We start from the raw sequence: 12,225 nt of genomic DNA on the forward strand, positions 1-12,225 counted from the left end.
AACCTTGTATTAAAACTAAGATATAATCCCCATTATTGAACCATACTCTAATTATTTAATGCTTTATATTCCTCAATGCTTTATGCATATGTCTATGTAATGCCCGTGTTTCCAGCTAGGCTTAGTAATCAAACATGTAACCTTTATGGTCGAGTCATGTAGACATTTTGTGAATGAATAAGACATGATTATTCATATATTTTGTGCATATGTATTTTATATGCTATTAAGATATATTATACAATAAAATAAATAAGATTTAAAATACACGTCAAAATGAAAGATCACCTAGGGAAAATAATCTCAACCTAGTTATAGCATTAGTAATTAGGATCTTGTACATATCTAGAACGCCTCAATCCGACTCAGAATGAAGAAGTTAGGAAGCACCAAAGTCTCGCGGTAAAACCGACATGGCTACGGATAGCGTAAAAAGTGAATCAGGGTTGGATTGATTTTTACCTTAAAAACTCTAAACAGAATTCATTTATGTCTTAAAAGCAAATTCCTACATATAGGTATCGTCTAAATCTGACTTCACTAGAGGAAGTTATGGTTTTTCTAAAATTCGGCGCAGCAGTGTGCGTACTGATATCAAATTTTAGACCGATAGATTGTTAGCCAAAACAATTTAAACGAGAGTTGAATATCTCATTGTTAGGATTACAGTGATATAAAAACCATCGAAAACGGATGTCGGATGTAAGAGTTATGCATTTATACGGGTTTTAGTAGGCCAAGCCCGTGTAAATAAAATAAAGTCAAAATTAACCGACGAAGTCTAAAGGAAAGTTGCAGATCTCGTCGAAGAGCTTTCCGTGGATATAAATAATGTCAAAAACGGAGCTCATATGAAGTATTTATGCAATTTTGAAAATCCGAAAAACATCACATGCGCACGCGAAGTCAGTCGTGTAGCCCCACCTAGATCGTGCCACGTGTCAGCAGCCCAGTGGATCGACGTCACCTTTATGTGCAGTGCGCCTCCTGTTGAACGGCGTGAAAGGCTCCAAAGTCACCTAAAAGTACCAAGTCATTATTTCACTTATCCCCACACCCTCCATTCGATATCTCTCTGAAAATTTTGATAGTTAGCCCATTTTTCTTCATTCCAGCCTGTGGCAAAGCCCTGCGACACCCTCGAGTGCTCAGCTTGCCATAATGTTTGTGTAGGAAGGAGCTAAGTCAGTAGTCTACCCGTTTAGATCTCAATTCTTGTCTATTGTACTCTATAAGTTAGCTACACTTACTCTGCCCCTGTGTAATTTATAATTATGGTTGTAAGTCGCGATGTTACTAGGATCTTATAATTAAGATTTATCAATGATTCCAAGCTGTTATGTTGATGGATCTACTATGGGTTAGGTGTCTAGAATGGTCATGTCGGCTTGGTTGTTGGATTTCAAAAAGACTATATGTCGAAATGATCCTGCCTCCCGACTGTTTTGGCTTACTGATTTCCAAAAATTGCCCTGTGAAAAGAAGAGTTTGTTTTAATTATGTCTTTGTCTAGTTTCATACTATGCGGAACTATTATCTTAAGAGTTTAGATTCCTCAATTGCCCTGCTAGGACATATTTCCAAAAATTGCCCTGTGAAAAGAAGAGTTTGTTTTAATTATGGAGATGAGGGGCACAAGAAGACGGAGTCCCCGAAAGCATAGAAGGTGATCCTAAGGTCTTGCCACCAAAGACCAAAGGTCGGAGCTGCCAGATGACTCTCAATGAGGCTAAGGCAGAAGCCGATGTTGCTTCAGGTGCATTCCTAGTTAATTAAATTCCAGCAAAGATATTATTTGATTCTGGAGAAGATCATTCATTTACATTACCAGAATTTGGTAGGAAACTTAGACTAAGTACCCCTATCTTGGTAGAAGTAGTTGGTGGTAGGAATATACATGTTAGCAATATGATAGAGGCCATATTATAGATTTAGATGGGAATGAATTCCTTCGAGAGCTTTTTACCTTTTGAGTTAAGTGAGTTCGATGTCATTCTCGACATGGATTGGTTGGGAGAGAACCTCACAAACATCTTGTATGGATGGAAGATGGTGTGCGTCATTCCACCTGGAAGAAAGCCATTCGTTGTTTACGGAGATAAGAGTATAGAGAAGTCTGGAATCATCATGATGATGAAGGCCAGAAGATACTTATCGAAGGGATTTTCGGCATTCTTAACATACACAATCGACATGAAGAATGAGAAAAGGACAATGAATGATATACTTGTGGTACGAGACTTTCCAAAGGTTTTTCCAGATGAATTACCAGGATTACCACCATAGAGGTAGGTAGAATTCAAAATCAACTTGTTGCCAGACACAACGTTGATTGCGAATGTGTCGTATCATTTAGCACTGACAAAGATGAAGGAGTTAATTACACAACTCCAGGAGTTATTGGACAATGGTTTTATAAGTCATAGTTCGTCAACCTAGGGAGCTCCAATATTGTTCGTAAAAAAAGAAGGATGGTACTATGAGAATGTGTATTGCCTATCGGGAGCTAAATAAAGCTACAATCAAGAATAAGTATCCATTACCTAGGATAGATGAATTGTTCCATCAATTGCAAGGAGCAACCATTTTCTCCAAAATTGATCTCAGGTCAGGTTACCACCAATTAAGGATTATGGAGCAAGATATCAAGAAGACAGACTTTAAAACCTGATATGGACACTATGAATTCCTCGTTATGTTGTTCAGATTAACAAATGCTCCAGTAGCATTCATGGATCTGATGCATCGAGTTTGTAAACCTTTTATCGATAAATCAATAATAGTATTCATAGATGACATCTTGATTTACTCCAAGAACAATCAAGATCATGGCAAACATCTATGAGAAATACTGGAAGTCCATAAGAGGGAGAAACTTAATGCAAAGTTCTCCAAGTGCAAATTTTGGATAAGGGAGATTCAGTTCTTGGGTCATGTAATTAACCAGGAAGTCATTATAGTTGACCCAGCAAAGTGAGAAGTTGTAATGAAGTGGGAGACACCAAAGAGTCCCATTAAAATTCGTAGCATTCTGGGATTGGCAGGCTACAATCAAAGATTCATCCAAAATTTCTATTCTATTGTGGCTCCATTGATAGCCCTGACCAAAAAGGGAGTTGTTTATACTTGGAGCTAGAAGCAAGAATAGCATTTTAGTGAATTGAATAAGAGATTGTGTAAGGCACCAATCCTAGTCCTACCAAAATGAACTGAAGATTTCATAGTTTCCAGTGATGCTTCTAAGATTGGATTGGGATGTGTCCTTACCCAAAGGGACAAAGTAGTAGCTTATGCCTCAAGATAGCTAAATCCCCACAAGCAGAATTACCCGAATCATGATCTAGAGCTTGCAAAAATGGTTTGTGCCATAAAGACATGGAGGCACTATCTTTACGGAACCAAATGCAAACTCTATATAGATCATAAGAGCCTCCAATATCTCTTTGCTCAGAAGGAGTTGAATATGAGACAAAGGCAATGGATGGAGCTACTCAAGGACTATGATTGCGAGATATTGTACCACCTAGGTAATGCAAATATCGTAGTTGATGCCCCAAGTAGAAAAGTGATCTGTGAAGGAAAGAGATCTTGATCGTTGAAGATAGAAGTAATCTCAACAATTATAGATAAGATCAAAGAAGCTCGGACAAGGGCTCCGGCTGAGAGTGATCTGAAGGAGGAACGTCTAGGCAAGATGCTCATGTTTGAAGAAGACAAACAAGGGTTGAAGACATTTAATAATCGCATTTGGGTGCCAAATATGGGTGGGATACGGGATCTTCTCATGGAAGAATCTCATAAGACTATGTATTCTATACATCTAGGCAGCACCAAAATGCACTTAGACTTGAAGCCCTATTATTGGTGGCCGAAACTGAAGGCCGACATAGCAAATTACGTAGCGGAATGCGTAACTTGCGTGAAAGTGAAGGCGCGACATCAAAAGCCATTTGGGAGTCTGGAACCCTTACCATCACCCATATGGAAATTAGATAATGTAATCATGGACATCATAACAAAGTTGTTGAATATAATATGGGTTGTAGTAGATTGACTTACGAAGAGTGAACATTTCATAGTCGCACGAGAGAATTGATCTATGTAGAAGTTGGAAGAGACCTATGTAAGGGAAATCTAAGGATTCTTGGAGTGCCCTTATTTATCGTGTATGATAGGGGCAATAGATTCACCTCCATATATTGCAAAAGTCTACAGGAGGAGTTAGGCATGAAGTTGTGTTTGAGTACTGCCTATCATCCACAAACAGACGGACAAAGTGAGAAAACTATCCAAACCTTGGAGGATATGTTGTGGGAATGCACCTTAGCATTTACGGGTATTTGGGATGACCATTTATCATTGGCCGAATTTGCCTACAATAGTATTTATCACTCCAGCATCAAGATGCCTCCCGATGAAGCACTATATGGATAGAGGTACCGAACATTGTTGTGTTGGCTAGAAGCGGGAGAGAGGCATTTTACAGGTCTAGATATAGTACATCAAACCGTCGAGAAGCTTAAAATTATTAGGGAAAGGATGTTAGCTGCCCAAAGTCATCAAAATAGCTACACAGATAAGAAACGACGACTGACAACATTTGATGTGGGTGATCAAGTGTTACTTAAAGTCTCGCCATGGAAGGGACTTATTAGATTCTAAAAGTGTGGGAAGTTGAGTCCTCATTTCATAGGACCATTCAAGGTACTTCAAAGGATATGGAATCAAGCTTACAAGATTGAATTGCCCGCAAAACTAGAAGGTATCCATAATACCTTTCACGTTTGTTATTTGAGGAAGTACTCAAGAAAATAAGTGGAAATGCTTCCAATTTCAGAGTTAAGCATCGATGAAGATAGGCGGCTGGTTGAAGAGCCTGTAGAAATTGTCGACCATAAGAAAAAGAAGTTATAACGTCTCAAAAATCACAACAAATTTAAACTTTTCAAAACGACCCATTTTCTAAAAAGAAGTGCTTACAAAACTATTGTTTTCAAAACATTATTAAAAATCAATCCCAAGATCCAATCAACATAACTAAGGATGTGTACAGTCATACCTTCTCCTTGTTACAATCCTCAGAAGTATTTGAAACAAAACTAAAACTGTAAGCCAACACTTAGTGAGTTCCCCCAAATTGCCACCACATAAACATAACAAACAACAACATGCATACAGAGCCTTCAGCATGACTGGACCGCCTCACTGGGCCTTTAGCATGACAGAACCGCTTCACTGGGCCTTCAGCCTATATGGATCGCTCTCTGGGCCTTCGCCCTGACTGGTCCGCCTCCCAGGCCTTCAGTATATCCGTACCGCCCTAGGTATCTTGAGATTTCGCACAAAGTAGGACCGCCTCAACCTGGTACACCATCACATATCAACATATACCATAACAGTCAATAGCTAGCATATACAGGTAGTCATACAAATCTAACAAATCACTACAACATAACAACATCTTATATATCAGGATATAAATCTAATAGACCATTACAACATAGCAACATTCTATATACAAGGATACAGATCTAATAGATCACTATAGCATAACAACATATGGTAAAACCAGGATATCAATCCAATGGGCCAGCCTTGGTGCCTTCGATCCGTATGTCCAGTAGGGAAAACTCATCTCACAGTCTGAATAGCTCTCAGATTCGACAACTGGATCAACCCATTCCTAAATGCCAAAAGACTTCCCATTGTAAATTAATAACATTTTCTTAAAATACTATTGATCAAAACTATTCAAAATCCACAAGTTGACCGAGTCAACACAACCGAGTCAACTAAGCCGAGTAACTCAGGCTTCGTACGCGGGGCGTACTCCGGAGGTATGCGGGGCGTACTAGTTGTCTGAGGTGTCGGGGCCAAATCTGTGTATGTGCAGTGTACTCTTCGGTACGCCCAGTGTACGCATTAGTCCTCTTCTTAACCAATTAAGAGTTTAATCCTTTGACTTAATATGTCCAAATGCATATCCAAGCCCCAAATAAAATGTTTGACCATAAAGTTTCCAACTTTATGGTCTTGCATGGCTAAAAAGATATTAACATCAACAACTCAATCACTTAACCCGTTAAGACTTCAAAACACATGCATGGAAGGAAAGATATGATCAAGACTACATTTTTATGCTTCTAAACACCTCAAATTGACTGAAAGAATAGCTTAAAGGGGTTATAGTAGCTCGTACTCCAAATACCTAAGTAATGGGACCTAAAATGACACAAACTCCATGGCTAACTTAGATCAATGCATAGAATCATCAAGTTCGTTACTTTATACCTCAAAATGGATCTTCAAGGTGAGGTGTTCCTAGATCTAGAAGGCCTTCATCTCCCAAGATGGTGCTTCTTTCTTCACCTTGCTTCAAAAGCACTAAACACAAACACTTTTGAGCTCAAATGATCACACACAAGGTATTAGGGTTTCAAAGGACGAAATGAAGGTTGGAGGCTGCACGGGGAATGAGGAATGGAGAGTTAATGATGTTTATATATGAACTAAACCGTAGAAAATTAGGGTTTGAGCTTTCATTACGTACGCCCTGCATACATGGTGTATGCCCAGCGTACTAGGGTCCGCCCTAGTACGATCAACGTACGCCCAACGTACTACCCCTAGTCCAAAATTACCAAAATGCCACTAAGGTCCTTTTTAAACTCTTTCTTGTACTCAAGGACTAAAATGGTATACTTATCCATACATAGGGCTAAAATTGAAATTACCTCAACTTCGGGATGTTATAATTCTCCCCCACTTGAACTAGACTTCGTCCTCGATGTCAGCTGCTGCGAATAACTCACGGTAATACTCTCGTATCTCTGCCTATGGCTCCTATGTCCACTCAATACCTTTCCAAATGTTGCCACTGAACCTTTACCAAAGGTATCTCCTTGTTGCGTAGAACCTTCATCTTTCTCTCCACTAACGCTACCGGTCTCTCAATACAATTTAGATGCTCATCGACTTGAATATCATCCAAAGGGACCACTGCCTCATCATCCAGTATAAACTTCCGCAACTACGAAACATGAGAAGTGTTGTGGATTTGGCTGGGCTCACTTGGAAAATCCAACTGGTAGGCCACTCGGCCTATCTTGTCGATCACACAGAACGGTCCAACATACCGAGGACCCAATTTTCCCCTCTTCCTGAAGCGTATCACACCCTTCCAGGGTGAGACCTTCAGTAGTACCATATTGCCGACCTAAAATTCCAACTCTGATCGGCACCGGTCGGCATAACCCTTCTTCCGATTCTGAGTTGTCATCAGCCTCTGCCTGATCTCAACAGAAACTAAACCCAAACCCGACTACTCCTGGTTAACAATCCCCAACTATCGGTGACAAATCTATCAATCTTGCCCATAATACTCTCTTGTTTCCATTTATCCTTCTTGACTCCTTCTGTGTGAACCCCTCTAATAAAATCCAAAAGTAGGGAATCAATGGATATCTTCATACACATCTCTCCAGCTGAAGATCCCGCTGACTTACGGCTCAAAGCATCCGCGACTACATTCGCTTTACCTGGATGGTAACGGATCTTACAGTCATAATACTTGACCACGTCCAGCCACTTGCATTGCCTCATGTTCAGGTTCGGCTGGTGTATAAGACATCGCAAACTCTTGTGATCTGTGTAAACAGTACAACGGACCCCATATAGATAATATCTCTAAGTCTTGGGGAAAACACCACTTCCCCCAACTCCAAGTCATGAGTAGGATATCGTGCCTCATGCAGCTTCATTTATCGAGAAACATACACAATCACTCATCCCCTCTGCATAAGAACCATCCCAAAACCAGTGATGGATGCATCATAAAATACAACGAAATCCTTGACATCCTCCAAAAGGGTCAACACCGAGGCCTCACATAACCTCTAACATAGTGTCTCAAATGCAGCCTGCTGCTCAAGGCCCCATTGGAAATCCACTCCATTCCTTGTTAGAAGAGTGAGGGTACTGCAATCTTGGAGAAGTCTGGGATAAATATCCGTTAATATCCCGCTAAACCCAAGAAACTTCTGATCTCTGGGGAGATTTTGGAACCTCCCACTACATCACGACCTCGATCTTGGCTGGATCGACCAAAATCCCATTTTGGTTAATGAGATGCCCCAAAAATTGGACCTCTCATAACATAAATTCACACTTTGAGAACATGGCCTAAATTCGTTCCTGCCTTAATACTCCCAAAAGCTATCGAAGGTGCTCCTTGTGTTGCTCTCTAGTCTTGCAATACCCCAAGATATCATCAATGAACACAATAACTGATCGATCGAGCATTGACATGCATACCCGATTCATCAAATCCATAAACACTGTAGGCGCATTGGTGAGCCTAAATGGCATCACCACAAACTTGTAATTACAATAATAAGTATGAGATTCCATCTTCTCCACATCCTCTTATCTCACCCTCATATGATGATACCATGACCTCAGATCGATCTAGGAGAACCAAGATGCACCCTGCAACTGATCAAAAAGGGCATCAATCCGTGGTAGGGCATAACGGTTCTTCACCGTTCAGTTGTTTAGCTCCAAGTAATTAATGCGCATCCGGTGTGAACCATCCTTCTTCCCGACGAATAAAACCGGGGCTCCCCATGGAGAACAACTAGATCTGATGAAGTATTTGCCTAACAGTTCCTGAAGCTAAGAGGACAACTCCTGCATATCAGGCGGTTCCGTTCGGTATAATTCCTTGGCTATCAGAGCTGTACCTGAAACCAAATCGATCCTGAACTCAACCTGCCTCTCAGGAGGCACACCGGGTAACTCCTCCCGACACACATCAGCAACTCCCTAACAATTGGCACATCTGAAATCGAGACCTGCTCCCCCGCCTGAGTATCAACCACATAGGTAAGATAACCCATACACCCATGCTGAAAATACTACCAAGCCCTAGCTGCCGAACAAAACCCTAATCCAACCCTGGTACCATCTCCATAGATGACTAGTTCTCCCCCACTTGGGGTTCGAACTATCACTCGTTGACCCTTACAATCGATCATAACACCAAACTTGCTCAGGCAATTTATCCCTACTATCACGCATATATCGCCCATAGGGATAGGAATCAAATCAATCGAATAAGCACCCCAAAGATTCCCAAGACACAGCCCTGGACAATTATAAACTATAGATGCTAGGATAATGATTCTAACAAGCTACTACACGAATGGCTATCCATTAAAAATTTAAAATGAGGATCAGAATTTCATACATGTGATTTCTTGCGCTTCAACCTTGACCTCTCGTAGGACGACGGGCATTTGGGCCTACACTCCCTCCGCTACCCATGTAGGACAGTCAGGTTTGAGATGACCCAACTGATGACAGTGAAAACACATTCGATCCTTCTTGCAGTCGTGAAATGCATGCCCTCTCTCTCCATACTTATAGCATTTAAACTTGTGACAAGCCAACCGGTGGGTTCCCCCACACTTCCCACAAATATCATACCTCCCTTGGCTTCCAGTACCTAAGTTAGCAGCCTCGGTCTCCTTTTCCTCTACTAAAAAATCCCTCCTCATCTTTCATAGTTGTGTCCCCTCAACAAGATCTTCCTAGTAGTCATCTAGCACCCTTCACAGTCTGCAAGGCTGCAGTTCGTTACTCGAACTTGGCAATTAACCTGCTAGAGATCCGATCCACGATACCAGAAAATTTTTCCTGTAATATTTGCGAAACCTCAATGGTAATTATTTCCCGAATCTGATCAACAGTCAACCCCGACCTATCTTAGCCATCAGCTCCAGTTCCCGAACAATATCCCCTCACAAACTCCATACTGAAAAGGAATCAAGAGCATCAGAATTGCCACAACAGATATTGCTACAATCATATTACGGGACTACCCCTTGGGGTTTGTTACTTACTTGTGACGCATATGGGTCTTGTGATTTCAGTAGTACGGGGCCATACTACCTTACACAACTACCCGTAATTGTCTCAAGGATCATCTTAACCACCCAAAACCAATACAATAACTAGGATACACATACATCTATCCTTACTCTCTCTCAAGTGACTAATTATTCCAAATTGTCCTGCTACATCCATATTCACTTATAATGATAATATCCAATACTTGAAAAAACACAACATGAGCACTACTGTAGCGACCCGTTCCCGGTATGTTGATTTATTGGAAATTATAGTGAGTTTTCTAGAGGGACTCGGCGAGTTCTAGCCTGACTCGCCGAGGCTGGTCGCGTCTAAGGGCACGCGTGAGCCGAGGACTCGACGAGTCCATGTCCCCGACTCGGCGAGTCCATCTGTCTGGGTGAAACCCTAAAATCCCCGGGTTGCCCACTATTTATACCACCTTATAGCCCCCATTCTCGCCTCCCTCACCCTGAGAACACAGTTTTAGAGCCCCAAACCTCCATTGAAGAGCTTATTTGTGTTTGGTGCCCTCTTTGTGAAGGTGTGAAGAAGGAGAAGAAGGAAGAAGCAAGGAGAAGGGTTGGAGTGCAAAGATCCAAGGCCAAATCAGAGTTTATTGAGGTATTTTTGGAGTTCCATCTTATTATATGCTTTAAACTTCCATTAGGGCTCTCCTAAGAGCTAGTTGGTGCTTGTTTCAAGCCTTACACTTGCATGAACGTCTTATTAAGTCGAAATATCTATGGATCTGAATGTTGGGGTGTTGTAGAGCCCAGATCTACTGTCTTTTTGGGGTTATATTGCATGTTAGCCATAGATTTACTCATTTTATGCATCTTTTAGCCTTATTTCCCTTATTCATGAGGTTGTGCACGTAAAGTTGGAAACTTTACGTGGTAAAACAGCTTATTGGACTCAGATCTATCAATTGTATGCATTGGATTCAAACAAAATCAAGTAAAAATCTGTTGCATGGCGGCGACTTGCCGAGTCGGAAGAACGACTCGACGAGTTGGGTCGCGAGTCCCGAGTTCTTTAGTTTTATCAGTGTCGAGTGGACGAGGTGAGTTAGGGAGTGGACTCAGCGAGTTGAGAGTAGACTCAGTGATGGAGGGACTCGGCGAGTTTGTTCATACAACTCGGCGAGTCCAAGGCAATCTTCTTGGGGATCAAGAACAACTCGTCGAGTCTGTTCATACGACTCGGCGAGTCGGATGAAGATTGTCTGGGTTCTTGGATCCAGAGGGTACTCGTCGAGTCGATGCCACACTCGACGAGTAGCAGCGTGAAGAGCTGAGAGATGAGACTAGGACTCGGCGAGTTGGGTAGCCCGACTCGGCGAGTCAGCCCAGAGTGAGTTGACCTTGACCAAGGGTAAAAGAGTCATTTTACCCCCAAGTGTAGTGTTAGTATTTGATTGAGTGTGTTTATGGATTTGTAGCCGAGGAGATTCAGGAGCAGCAGCCGTTAGCTTTCCGAGCCACACACTCATCAGCTAGCTTACGAGGTGAGTTTCTCTCCAGTAAGGACGGGTCTAAGGCCACAATGCCGGCCCGTCCAGTTAGCAGTAGTTTCCGGACTTCGGTCCGATGTAGTAGTTAGTATGTTTGATGCCTTCGTGGTTCAGACAGGATTTATGCGCTATGTGTTATGTGTTTTATGTTATGTGTTCCGGGCTACGGCCCGATGCAATATGCAGTATATTTGTTCATGCTAGATGATATGCTATGCTATGCTCAGTCAGTTCCGGACTTCGGTCCGATGCAGGGGACACGGTCCCAGTCAGTTCCGGAATTTGGTCCGATGCAGTTAGTTCCGGACTTTGGTCCGATGCAGTTAGTTCCGGACCTTGGTCCGATGCAGGGGACAAGGTCCCAGTCAGTTCCGGACTTCGGTCCGATGCAGTTTCCGGGCTTCAGCCCGATGCAGTGGGCAAGGCCCAATATGTGTTTATATGTTATTGTATGGTATGTGGTATTTCGGGGGAGCTCACTAAGCTTCGTGCTTACAGTTTTTGTTTTGGTTTCAGGTACTTCCGCAAGCAAAGGGAAGAGCTCGGGGTGACAGCATCGCACACACACTACAACACAGCTTTTGTCCTGGGGATAACTTTTTGATATTTTGGAATTGATGTAGTATGATACAATCTTCCGCACCGTATTTTATTATGTTTTAAGGTTACACCGCGTATGATTTACGTTATGACACTTATATTATGGTTTGATTATATTGAAAAACGAAAATTTTTGGGTCGTATTTTTGGGTCGTTTCAAGTTGGTATCAGAGCCCTGGTTTGAGGGATTCGGATACACT

The sequence above is a fragment of the Lactuca saligna genome, chromosome 6 (assembly GCF_052625555.1).
Source record: "Lactuca saligna cultivar CGN05327 chromosome 6, ASM5262555v1, whole genome shotgun sequence".
Lineage (NCBI taxonomy): Eukaryota > Viridiplantae > Streptophyta > Magnoliopsida > Asterales > Asteraceae > Lactuca > Lactuca saligna.